We start from the raw sequence: 14,320 nt of genomic DNA, 5'->3' as shown, positions 1-14,320 counted from the left end.
TCTGATTCGGGACGAGATAAGAGAACTGAAAACCTCTTAATCTGCTGAGCTCGCAGTAATCCATGCTCTTCTAACTAAAATCGAAGAAAGCATGGCTCAGGTGCCGACACGGCTTCTCGAAGCAGAAACCAGGATCTCGCAGCTAGAGGACCAAGTTTCAACTATGAATAATAAAGTAGCTGCCTTTCAGAGTCAGAGAGCAGCACTGGTGTATAAACTTGAGGAATTAGGGAACCACTCTTGGCGCTTCAACCGCCACATTCTGGGCATCCCGTAGGGCCCTGAGGGACAGCAGCCTCTACAGTGGGTAGATTTGTTTATTATAAAGAACGTCCTACCAGAGTTAAATGGTGATCTTACCCTTATGCGAGCACATCGGGTACCAGCCCATCTCCCTCCCAATGCTAAGTTCCCACAGACTCTGTTGGTCAACTTTGGGGATTATAGGGTTATGGATCAAATTCTATCTAAGGCTTTTAAACAGACACAGTTTACTTAGACAGAGGTTCCACTTTGCCGCATTTTTTCGGACATGTCTGCTTCTGCAGCTAAATGGTGGAAAGAGTTAGTAAAAATGCTACAGTTATTCAAGGAACAGGGGGCACAAGCAACGATTGCCCAGCAGAGCAAATTAAAAGTCCTAGTTAAAGGCGGATTTCATGTATTTTGTAATGTTCTGGAGGCACAGGAATTATTGCAACAAATCTCAATGGGGAAATCCTAAAGGCCTTTAGACTCCTCAGTATCAATATATGACATTATTCTAACGTTATGAGTTTATACATGTTTTCAAAATGTCCTTAATATGTTTCTAAAATGTTTTCTATTACTGGTTTGGGTCTTTTATCTTGGTACTTGTTTTTTTTCTAATATATTTTCTGTAGGCAGTTGGTCATCTGTTATCCACGTTTTTCTTCTTTTCTCTTATTTCTTTGTTGCTTTCCCTGCTCATGCTGGCGGTCTTCTTCTCCTAAAGGAGGATGGTGGGGCAGGTAGCTCGGTTTGCAACGTTCTGGAAGCGCAGGAATGATTGCAACAAATTTCGTCAGTAAACTTCGATGACCTGCAAACTCTAACATGTCAATTTAATGTTAAAGTATCGATGTAATGAGCGAACCAAGGTCATTAATTATGTATTATCGACCTTTCTTTTTGCTGCTCATCCCAGCAGCCAGAACATATTTGTAGATAATTTTAGACAGCCTCTTTTCGACTACCCTTTTTGGGCCTGTCCTGTGTTTCTTCTGTTTTTCTTTTTTTTTTTCCCTTTCTCTTTTCCTGTTCTTTATTTTTCTTTTCTTGAAAGAAGGGGGAGGAGGGGTAGTGAGGCTGGCTGCACTAGGCACCGAGTCATGGTGCCAGTCAAGCGGGGGTGAGCTTGTCAGATGTGAGCAGGGACCGCGGTATGCTCATGGTGGCTGAAGGGGTTGGGTGGGGTCACAGGGGTGGAAAAGGGAGCATGGGGAAAAAACAAAATCCCTTTTTTAAATTCATATATATATATATATATATATATATATACATCCATTCTGTACTATTAGACTCTTATTTTGCTAGTAGATTCACATTCTGCCAGGTCGGGCCATTTACCATCGTCATAGTTTTTCAGTATACTTTTATCGATGCTGCTAAAGCTGCTAATTATCTTCTCTGCTGCCAATGGCTAAAAAGGACATTTTGAAAGTAGCTTCTTTTAATGTTAATGGTCTTAATAACAAGAAGAAAATGAGGGCCATTGAGGCGTGGATTAAGACAGAAAATCCAGCGGGTATTTTGATACAAGAAACCCATATACCAGCAGGGAAGCTACCAGACTTCTCTATGTTTAGGTCCTGGGCAGCCTATAGGGGATTTTCCTCATCTTCGGCATCCCATCAGGGCACGGCAATTCTTTTTAGTAAAAGACTTCAGGAGGAAATTGTTAACTTTGTAAAAGATCAGAGTGGAAGGTGGTGTTGGGCTACCTGTAACTTAGGTTGCAGACTTTTATATATGCCCCAGTTGAGGAGAATCCAACGCTGTATGAGGAATGTTTTCAATTTCTAATTCAAGTACCTGGTGAATTGATCTTAGGAGGAGATTTTAATTTTTTGATGAATCCTAAAACCGACTCCTCTGTTTATTTATTTATTTATTTAGTAGTCTTATAACGCGCATAGCTGCCCCAGCAATGGGGCGTCCCAGCGCGATCAGAGACGCAAGAGAGAAGCTAGGCAGGTAGGCATTATGCCATTTGGGGGTAGAGCCAGGTCTTAATTGCTTTACGAAAGGTCAGATGAGTCTGGATTTCTCGAATTGACAGCGGGAGTTGGTTCCAGAGGGTCGCCGCAAGGCAGCGGAATGATCGCCCCCCGGCTTTTGCTCTTGCAACCCGAGGGACAATTGCCAGCATCTGATTGGCCGATCTAAGAAGTCGCTGAGGCAGATACGGTTGCAGCAGCTTGGCCAAGCCCAGAGGGGCCTGTTGGGTAAGAATTTTATGAGCGACACAGAGGGTTTTAAATTGAATTCGTCGCTCAACCGGCAACCAATGTAGTTTTGGTAGAATATGGGCAACTGATGCCGATCTCGGGAGTGCAACCAGGAGCCGAGCTGCGGCATTCTGAGTCCGCTGCAGGCGCCGGATGCAAGATTTATTCGCCCCAAGATACAAAGAGTTTCCATAGTCTAATCTGGATAGTATTGTTGCTTGGATGATGGTCTGACGAACTTTGGGGGGAAAGAAGCCTAATATCGGCTTCAGGCCGCGCAATAAACCAAAACAGGTCCCGGCCACAACTTTAGCTTGGGTATCAAACGTCAGCCTACTATCAATCCAGAACCCCAGATTTTTAACTGCCTCTTTGGGTACCGGGGCAGGCTTGAGATTGTCTGGCCAGCATTGGTTGTCCCACATGTCCCGGTCTTTTCCCTGCAGCAACACCTCCGACTTACTGGAGTTTAATTGCAGGTAGTTTTTGGCCATCCAGTCTGCTACCTCTAGCAGATCATTCTTGAACCTGCCTAGATTGGCATTGTTCTTCTTAGAGTAGGCGATCACCAATTGGGTGTCATCAGCGTATGACACCATTGACAATCCCCTGCTACGCGCCACCTGAGCCAGAGGTTGCATATATATATTGAACAGGAGGGGGCTCAAAATAGAACCCTGGGGTACTCCCTGTTGTAAAGCATACCTCTGGGATTGAAAAGGTGGCATCCAGATCTGGAAGGTTCTTCCTGTAAGAAAAGCTCGGCACCAATCTAACGCAAGATCCCTCACCCCGATGTCATGCAGACGTTTCAGCAGGATTTCATGGGAGACCGTATCGAAGGCGGCACTTAGATCGAGAAGAACTAAGGCCGCCGAATCCCCAACATCCAGGATCCCTCTAATTTCCTCCGTTACTGCCAGCAAGGCAGATTCCGTGCCATGACGGGCTCTAAAGCCATTCTGGGACGGGTCCAAGATTACATTCTGTTCGATGAACTCCGTCAGAGTAGTATGAACGTGTAATTCCAACATTTTCGACAGAAAAGGGAGCTGCGAGATGGGGCGATAATTGCCCGGCTCGGCTGGATCCAAAGACGGTTCTATCCAAAAAACTGCTGAAACCTAAAACTTTAAGAGTTATACAAAACTATGGCTCGACTTTAGACATTTTGGATCCTTGGAGGGTGGTATTTCCAATTAAGATAGCCTATACTTGTTTGTCAGGTAGATTTCATACTTCATCACGCATCAATTTTTTTCTTATTTCTAGGAGACTGAGTTTCAGCCAGCAGAGAATCCTCCAGAATTGATTCTCGCATCATGCAATGTTGATTCTTGGGTTAGAGACAGGGGATTATATTAGGACCCCTAAAAGATGGATGCTAAATAGGCAATATCTCTCAGAAGAGAATTGGCTCATCATTAAAACTGAGATTAAATAATTTTTCACGCTAAACCATGGCTCTGCACCTCTACATATGGTTTGGGACTCATTCAATGCTTTCATTAGGGGGCTGGCCATCGGAAAAGATGCTGATAATCGTAGGAAAGCTAAGGAAGAAAAGTGATCTCTAGAGCAGATAGTAGAAAGGTCTCTCAACGCATTTCTTAGCAACCCCTCAGTTTTTAACCAACGGCAGCTTGATCAGGCTTAACAGGATCTCAGCGAAAGATATTATCTTAAGAGTGAATCCTTTTAATCAACACCATAGACAAAAAAAATTACGAAGAAAGTAATTATACTGGTAGGTTCCTTGCTTGTCAGGCAAGGGAGCAGGCTACTACTAACCAGATAACTGCATTAAAATGTCCTTTAACTGCTTCCCGTGCTGATGATCCAGTTAAAATAGGGGATATAATGCTACAACATTATAGGTCCAAATATGGCCAGCAACAGATTATTGATAGCACATCTCTTAGAGGTTTCCTCCAGAGAAATGAATTCCCGGTACTAACGGATACGGAGAAAATGAGCATGGCGAAGCCTTTTACAAAAGATGAGCTGCAGGGTGTCATTAAATATCATCCGAGCGTCAAAGCCTGTGGCCCGGATGGCCTCCCGGCAGAATTTTTTAAAATCTTCCTTTGAGCCATCTCTGTCAGGATTCGAACAAGTAGCGCCTACCTAACACTCAACAAACTACATTTCCCAGAAGGCAAGCTCAGGAGGGGGGATTTAGGCGCCAGAGTTGTGCAGGTTGTTGCGCGTAATCTGTTCCATTTGGAAGTCTCTCACAATAGTGAGAGAGAAGGATCAGGAAGGCGTTGTGGGAAATCTTGTGCCACTACCGAGCCATCGGGGATCTGCTCGCTCGGCCATAGAAGACTGTGAGTACTTTGTGGAATTGGCAAAGGAGAGGGCTACAGCGGTGGACTCAACCGCGTATCACCGTTCCCTTCTCTCTGAGAACCCTCGCAGTCATGCGAACAGTTTAATCCCGCGGAACATTAGAACCGCGCTTCACCGTCCAGGTGTTCTGCAACAATTTGAGTTCATTTGGGAGGTGGCGGAATACGGCGGGGGTCACAACTGCGTATTACCGAGCGCGCTCTCGTTTATCCTTTTGGTTTTTCTCACTTGTACTACAGCGGAATACGGCGGTGGTCCCAACCGCGTATTACCGTTGTAGGTTGGATGGCAATTCTTTCTATACATCTGCACAGCTTATGATTTTACAGACTTGCCTGGAAATACGAACTATTCACTTTTGAGGAACCTGGTGCATGATATAGGCTGCAGTAAATTCTTCTCTGGATACTTGGTCCCAGTACTTAGGTGACGTCAACCCAGTATTGCTTTACGGCTGTGGGCACTTCTTTGCCCGTTGTTGTTCTAAGGCCATCTTATGAGACTGCTGTCACACTGTTGTGGGTATGTTGTATGAGTGGAAGTATTTCTAACACAGAGGGTGTACAGGGATAGGTGTAACGCTTGTGAACGTTTGTCATTACAGGTAAACGCTTGCGAGGCACGCTGAGGCCCATGTACAATGCCATCTGCTGAGTTATTCTCCAGGTATATCCACGTTGCAGTATTAGCGAGAAGGGTATGAGAGTAGACAGACATCTTGTGCTAACCTGTTATCTTTGTTGTTTCAGGTTCTATACCCATGCTGTCCCTCCCCCTTCTTTCCCTCACCTGATAATTTGAAAGTCCTGTAGATATTACTATACCAGGGATTTGGTAATATCAGGAGGTGGACCATTTATTCTACGACGACTGAATCCTGCGGAGCTGGGCCTGACAATCTCAGATTATTTTTGATTGTTAGCCAACTCAATCTTAGAAGGTGGGGCGATATCATTGTCATTCAGAAATGGGAATATAGTCCGTTTTTTAAAAAAGGGTAAGGATAGTGAAGATCCTAATTCCTACCGCCCCATTAAATTCTGACTATAAAATAATCATTAAACTTTTAGCCAATCGTTTTAATCAAAATGCTTCGCATTTGATTCACCCTGACCAACATGGTTTTATTGCTGGTAGGCAGCTCGGCACAAATACACACTATTTAACGGAAGCATTAGACTATTTTGAGATTTTATTGAGCCATTAGCAATTGCAATTAGGAACAGCATTGATATCCTCCCTCCACTTCCAACAATGGTAAAATTGAAACTATATGCCAATGATATCATGCTAATTATAAAGCCTGAGAAGGAAGTCCAAGCAAAAATTTGAGGCACTAGGTGGATATAAAATTTATTAAAAAAAGACAGAAATTACAAAGTGTGGCGGCACAAGTATGGATTTACAACCCAATATTCTTTCTTGTTTAAATACAAAACCGAAGAGGTATCCTGGTGTTTATTGCTTGGCACAAATTATTGATTTATACGATTTGAAGTTCGCCCCACTTCTCCGAAAAGTTTAGGATTTATTCCTTGGATGGAGCTCTCTTCCATTAACCATCTTGGGTAGGGTTGCAGTGATTAAAATGTCTGTCCTTCCGCTATTCAATTTCCTCTTCTCGGCGATTCCCTGTATTTTAATGTGCTCCTTTTTTTTACCAAAATGGAGTCTATGTTTACAGCCTTTCTCTGGGCCAAGAAGGTCCGCCGAATTGCACTTAGCACTTTATATGAAGAATTGGAGAATGGAGGATTAGCTCACCCGAATTTGAGGGATTATTAATTTGCATATTTAGCGCAATATATATCCAGATTTAAGCCGGAATTACAGTCTTTATTAACTATTTTATGAATTTAATTTGTAAAGAAAATCAGATCCACTGCCTATTAACAATTGTTAAATTGCCTAAATTAGTAGAGTATAAGTGTGTACAGTGTTTTTTCCATAAACAGCAGGCTTTCTATAGAAGATATTCTATTCCCGCAATCAACTCCTCAACTCCGTTAGCTGACCCTATCTTACTATCTGGGATTGGAGATTCATCAGTAATTACACAAAAATGGGCCAAGGCTGGATTCCGGAAACTTTCAGATTTTTAAGGAATGATAGATGGCTGAACATAGCTAAAATGTCCCATTTAATCGTAAATGATTTCCTTCCTCTCGGGTCATACAATATTTTTAGCATGTCCCTGAGTAGACTTGATTTGACCCAGATCAGTCTACGGAAATGCTTAGTATATAAATTATTAGAAGATATGGGATTTAAGAAACCTGGGGAATGGAAAAAGCATTTAGCCTCTATCAAGTGTATCGATCTGGAGCGGAAGGCCATCACGAAATGGGCTAAACATCAGGAGATGGAAATTACAGCAAGTATGTGGTCAACAGTTAACAATCTCAATTTCAGTATGTTACGGGAAGCTAATTGGCGAAGGATGTTATTCTTTAGTAAATGGTTACTTTATAGAACTCCACTTTTTCTTCTCTAAGATTTATACCAACCAATCAGCGCAGTGTTTCCGTTGCCTTAACCATCCTTCAGCCAATTGGGAACACATTATACTACAATGCCCATTGATTCAGAGGTTCTGGAACAATATTTTTTATTATCTTGAATTTGAATGCGGTATTTCAATAGAATTTAATACTTGACTAATAATACTCGGCTACGACCCAGACCTTCTTCTTTCTGACAAGCTTGTCAAATTATTATATATTGCAATGGCTGTAGCTAGATCACTTCTGCTTCAGAGATGGCGATCAGATCTCATACCATCTATAGATGAATGGCTCCGAAAAATGAAGCAAGTTCAAAAGAGTGAATGAGCCTATGCATTGAGAATTGGAGGACTTAAGAAGTATGAGAGGGTCTGGGCAGCGTATTTTGACTAAGATCTCAAAATGTAGTTTATTTTTTTTCAGGAATTAGTCCCACCATGTCTGACATCTATGTCCGGTAATACCAGGATTTCAATTTAATATGCAACTTTTGATATTCTCCCTTAATTCAGTTACATCATTGAATATAGGATTATTTAATATTTTCCAAATACTCGCTGATTTGTAGGTATATGCTTAGGCACCCAAGGTATAATCAATTGTTTAGTTTGTATTTATGATTGGCAGTGGATACTGTTCTCGTTGTCTTTTGTACACTAGCTTAAACGTTTATATTGTTTAACTCTATGGATTTTTAGGATTTACTTCCTCTTGGTAAGTCAGTGCTATTTAACAAGTCTGTATTATTATTGACATATTAATGAATTTTATGGATGTATTTATGTATATAAAATGTATGTTATATGGATTTCAATAAAATTTGTGGCAATTACGCTATTACAGAAAATCGCATGAAATGAGATTGGCTCAAAATAACAGAATGATCATGTGGCTTCTGACCCAGATGATATCACTAAAAATAAATCGCAGGACATTAGTGCCCAGACTTAATCTTCCTAATAATTAACATTTTGTTAAAAAATCCATCAGCTAATTCAACACTGTCACATCTGTCCTTGCATTCTTAAGGTGTCCAACAGAAAAATCTTTCAAAGCTGGTTTTTCTGCCTCACTTTTACAAGTGCTAGCAATAGTCACATATTGTGAAGAAATGATGTACGCGTTTACAAATCATCCTCAAGTCATCAGGAACGATCTCATCTCATGAAGAAATCAGATACTAATTTTCAAGCCATCCTCAAATTATCAGGCACTTGCGCTGATGATTTCAATAACACCAACATATCTGATAGGAAAATGGCGTAAATGGTATTTGCAATAATATTCAATGATTTGAATGGTTTCTGACGTGCTCCTGTTCTGGTCAGATTAAACCTAATACTTTCCGAAATATTACAAAAAGCTTCATAGGGCTTACAAGCCACACGTACCAAGGCTTACAACACGTTTAGGGCATTCCTCAATTATATAGTCCACAATGAATCAATACACGACCAACACTATTTCTAGAGCAAATTGACAGATTAGTTACATACTTGTCTTCCCTACCATTTTGAAAGGTAGGCTACCATTTTTTAACTATTCCCACTGCCTTCCGAATTTTGCAGCACATCCAGACTTCTTTGTAATGCCTGCTACCAGCCCTTAAATAGATCAGATAACATTATCTTCTGATCATGTGCTGCGAACTCTTTTCAGCTGCTGAGACAGGCTTTTATTTGAAGGTATTTTCTTTTTTTTTGTTAAATGATTTTTATTGAAGATAGAGAACACAGAAAAACAAATATAATATGTTGTTCAGAAGAAGATATGAGTATACATTTATACAATAATAGCATCTGTAAAAAACAAGTGAACTGAAAATATAAAACATAAAGATTACATGAATAAGTAGAAACACTTCTATATAAAACATCTAATAAAATAGCACACAATTATTATAGAACTGAACTAGTGAACTAAGAAATATTGTGTACGTGTGAAAATATAGGATAGTAAAGTATTTTAGTAGATTTTATTATCAAAAGTAAGAAAGAGAAGAATATGAGAAAGAAAGGAACAGAGAGAGCAGAAGAGAAAAAGAAGAGAAAAAAAGAAGAAAAGGGAAAAGAAAAGGAAAAGAAAGAGAAGGTGAAGAATATGAGAGATAAAATTATGAAGAAGGTGAGTTTAATGACAGGTAAGTAGTGAACGGAAGCCAAAATAGATCAGATTTAATTTGTAGATGAATCGAAGTATAAGCTACCGATGCAATTCTATGCTCATCACATATTAAGTTCCACCAAAGTAAAGGAGATAATTTAGAGTCGTCTTTCCAACATGTTAATATAACCTTAAAAGCAACAACAATAAATAAATCAAATAAAAGTGACTTGGAGGCAATTTGGTCCAAAAAAGGAGATAGAGTACCTAAAAATACATTGTGGGTATTAAGTGGGATTTTATAAGAGAAAATCAATAGACATTTTGACCAAACCGTTTTTCAAAAGGTATGAACCTTAGGACAGTAATAAAGTAAGTGTAATAACAAACCTTCAGCAGTAAGACATGACCAACAAGATGGGGAGACTGATTGGTTGAATTCATGCAGAAGGAGAGGAGTGATAACAACTCTATTATAGATAAAAAAAAAAAAGAGGGATTGTGTGATATTTGCAGCTTTGGATGTCTTGAAGAGTTTTTGCCATAATTTGTCCCAATGAGATATAGACAAAGTTAGGGAGAGATCCTGTTCCCAGTCTAGTTCAATATTAGATTTATTTTGTGTGCAAGTAACTATAGATAGAGACTTATATATAAACGAGGCACTTGGAATAATATCATGAGAAATTTGGTATAAAGGTGTATCTGGTGTGAATGAAACTGGGATTGGCTGAGAAATGAAATTCTGTAAATAACTCTGGAGTACCCGAACCAAAATATTATATTGCTGCATACATGAATCAGGTAGATTAAATTTCTCTTGTAATTGATGGAAAGGTAAAATCACATTATTAACAATCATTTGATTGACATAAAAAAGGCCCTTTTCTTTCCAATACTTGAAATAAAATGATTTGTGATGAAAGTTGACATATTTGTCATATCATATTGAGGAGGCTAGGAAAGATTGATAGATGTCAAAATGCTTAAAGAAAAGTGTATGTAAAAGATATTGCAGAGTTTCAAAATTGGATATTTAGAGATAAAAGTACAATTGGTCATAAATAGTTAAAAATCATTTAACAATGAACATTCAACAGTGACCCAAAAAGGCTTAGGTACATTTTGATAATACTTAGACATAGCATAAAATTGACGAATCAAAAAAGCATTATGATATAATTTAAAATCAGGAAAACGAACACCTCCTTCAGATTTTGGATGAATTAATTTGGATAGGGCAATGCGTGCTCGTTTATTATTCCATAAAAACTTAGTACATATAGAATTAATCTGTGTGAAATAATACTGGGGAATTTTGAATGGTAACATTGATAATGTGAATAATACTTGGGGAACAATCATCATTTTAATTGTATCTAGTCTGCCCCACCAAGATAAAAATAAAGGTGACCAAGAGGACAACAAGTTGGTAATTTTAAGTTTTAGAGCAGTAAAACTGTGGGATAATGTATCTCGGATATTAGAGGAAAACCAAGTTCCTAAAATATTTGATTTTTTGAGGGCACCATGTAAAATTGGTAGAATCAAACACATGTTGATAACATGGAGAATTGAAAGGTAAAATCTCAGTCTTGGAGAAGTTGAGTTTATAGCCAGAAACATTAGAAAATAATGAAATTTCATGTAGAAAAGGGGGAAGAGAAGAAACAGGGTTGGACATATAGATAAGAACATCATCTGCATATGCAGAGAGTTTAATTTGGTGCGATTTCAGTGTAAAACCAGTAATAAGAGGGTTATTTCTGATTCATTCAAGGAATGGTTCCAAACATAATAAAAAAAGTAATGGGGACAGGGAGCATCCCTGACGTGTACCTCTTTGTAAACCAAAATATGGGGAAAAAATACCATTAACAAAAACACATGCTTTTGGATCTGTATATAATAATTTGACAAAAGAAATGAATTTGGACCAAATCCGAACCATTTTAAAGTGTGAACCATGAATTGCCAATTAATAAGGTCAAAAGCTTTCACCGCATCCGAGGATAATGCAGCTAAGGGAGAGGGATATTTTCCACTAAGGGTGAGAATATTAGAAAACATTCTGTCATTATCAGAAGCTAAACGTACTTTAACAAAACCAGCCTTATCTGGGTTAACTAGAAGAGGAATAACTTTCTCCAAACGGGTAGCCAACATTTTTGCATACATTTTACAATCATAATTGATTAGTGAAATGGGACGGACATTTTTAGAGCCACAGGCCTTAGAGTTGTACAAGAATGAATTAAAAAGTTCTAATAATTTAGGGGTAAAAATTGAAGAGAAGGCTGAACATAATTCAACTGAGAAGCCATCAGGTCCAGGAGCCTTAGATTTTTTTAAGGATTTAAGAGCATCGGATATTTTTTGAAGAGAGATATCCACTTCCAGTGATGAGAAGACGTCTGGGAGAGCTTTAGGTTTAGGAATATCTTGGAAGAAAGATACAAAATCTTCTTCAGAGGGATGAGTAGTTTCTGTGTATAATAGTTTATAATACGATTGAAATGTATTAATAATATCCAAGTCGGATGATAGGAGTTTATTGTTAGTTTCTGAGTGGATAGGGCCAATATTTTTACATTCTGATTTAATTTTTAAATAGTTCGCTGACAGTTTCCCTGCTTTGTTTCGGCCTCCATGAAATTTCGATTTAACCTTGAGAAGAATGTTACAAGCATCAACAGTAGCAATTTTGTTTATGGTGGATTTAGCTTTAATTAACTCTTGTAATGAGGAAGAGGATTTGAACGAGAAATATTTATGTTGTAAAGTTTTGATTAGTGTTAGGGTCTCTTTATATTTAGCACTTAGTAGCTTTTTTTTTTGGAAGAGTAAGCAATAGTGAAGGCTCTAAAAGATGCTCTAAATGCATCCCAATTATTGTGAATTGAAGTGTCTAAGGAATTATTAAGTACAAAAAATGTATTAATAAAAAAGGTCGCTTCTGAAATAAAAGTACGATCTCACAGGAGGTGAATATTAAAGCGCTAGCGACCTTGTTTGCACGTACTGATGGATACATCAATAGAAATTGAAACGGGGGCATGGTCAGAAATAAAAATTGAACCAATTTCAGACGAGTGGAGATAAGGTAATAGTGACTTAGAAATGAGAATATAGTCAATACGAGACCTTGTATGGTGTACAGGAGAAAAAAAAGTAAATTCTGAAGCATCTGGTTACATCTTTTCCATGCATCAAATAAAGGACAAGAGGAAATGGCAGACTGGAATGATTTATGGGTTTTATCTGGTTTGAATTTACAATTAGATTTTCTGTCTGAAAAAGGATCTAGCCAATTATTGAAATCACCATCAACCACAACATTAGAATTATATATAGATAATAGTTTCATTTTTATAGAGTACCAAAATTCCGGATACGGTTTAACAGGACCATAAATATTGAAAAAGGTAATTTGCATTTTGTTGATGATAGCATCAGCCATTACCCAACGACCATTAGAGTCACATTCTGATGATAGTATTTGGGCATTGGTAGATTTATGAAACAGTATGGCAACACCACCATGACATTCAGTAGCAGGAGAAAAAACTATTTGATTAACCCATTGACGTTTGAGTTTAAGAGATTCTGCATCATTACAGTGGGTTTCCTGTAAAAAGCAACTTGGGCGTTAATTTTAGCTAAATGAGACAATACCTTTTGACGTTTAACAGGATGACCAAGACCACGTACATTCCACAAGACCACATTAACCATAACGTTGGGTTAGGGGGACATGAAAAAACAGGAACACGAAGCTGCAAAATCAGAAAAATAAAAAGAGAAAGAAAGACAACGTTTGATATCGGATGAGGAAAGGGTAGTGTTAGAAGTAAGACATTTATTGTAAAACATAACTAAAAGTGTGTAGAAATATTAAAAGAAGAAAGGAAGAAAAATGAAAGGAAAGAGAAGAAACAAGAGGAAGCAGCAAGTAAACAGATCAAGGATTAACATCCAGATCTGTAAAAAGAGGGAAGATCGAAGAAAGAGGAGCATAGTGACACCGAAGGACACGGACCACAATAAGAAATATAAAAGAATAGAGAAAATGTGAACCTTATGACTACAAAGAGAACAAATAGTCAGAGAAAGTCAAACAAGCAAAACATTTGAATTAAGGAAACGATCCTGAAATATAAGTGAAGTCAAGTATTAGTATCCATGCCATGTGAGGAGAGATTAGGAAGAAAGAGTTTGAGTTTTTCCGGATCATCAAAGGAGCGTGACCGACCATCATGTGTAATTTTACAAAGGCATGGATGAAGAATTCCATATTGAATATTAAGCTGTCTCATCTGAGGGCGAAGAGCAAGAAATTCTTTGCGTCTGGCATTTGTTGCATTGGAGATATCTTGAGATATGAAGATGTTATGGCCTGACCAGATAAGACGACGTTTGAGTCTTACAGCTTTCAAAACATGCATAAGCTCTGTGAATTCCAAGAAAAGCATTATGATTCCACGTGGTTTGTTAGCAGAAGGATGAAGACGACCCAGCCGATGTGCTCTTTGTATGTTGAGGGGGTTTGACGATGACTGAAGGTCCAGAAGCTCTGGAAGGAATTTCTGTAGAAATGCTACCAAGTCAGGACCTTCAATGTTCTCCGGAAGACCATAAAGGCACAGATTATTTCTACGGTTATGATTTTCAAGATCCTCGGTGTGGATTTTTAACTTGTGAATTTCTTGTTCAAGTATTGGAATCTTTGTAGAGATATCTTGTATGTCGCTAACACGTTGTTCAAGATCCAGCACCTTGCTTTCCATAATAATCCATCTCTCCTCAATTTGTTAAAGCTTTTCATTTGTAGTGGACATAAAGGGTTGGAGGCCGCGAACTTCATCTAAGATAGAATCCAGAACTGGATTC

The 14,320-nt window shown here is 38.6% G+C and overlaps 1 long non-coding RNA gene across 2 annotated transcripts in view; it reads right to left on the bottom strand.

Annotated features, from left to right (window-relative positions):
• LOC146831289 (uncharacterized) overlaps positions 1–14,320 on the bottom strand; it is a 63,676-nt gene that overhangs the window by 7,505 nt on the left and 41,851 nt on the right. Inside the window, exon 4 of one of the 2 annotated variants that reach the window (XR_014961260.1) lies at positions 13,106–13,206. The exons of the other annotated variant lie outside the window; for it this stretch is intronic. This is a non-coding gene — a long non-coding RNA (uncharacterized LOC146831289). The remainder of the gene's footprint in view (positions 1–13,105; positions 13,207–14,320) is intronic. 2 annotated transcript variants of the gene reach the window in all.

This window comes from Triturus cristatus, chromosome 5_1 (genome assembly GCF_964204655.1).
Source record: "Triturus cristatus chromosome 5_1, aTriCri1.1, whole genome shotgun sequence".
NCBI classification, from domain to species: Eukaryota; Metazoa; Chordata; class Amphibia; order Caudata; family Salamandridae; genus Triturus; species Triturus cristatus.
This window is presented reverse-complemented; position numbering and strand designations above follow the sequence as displayed.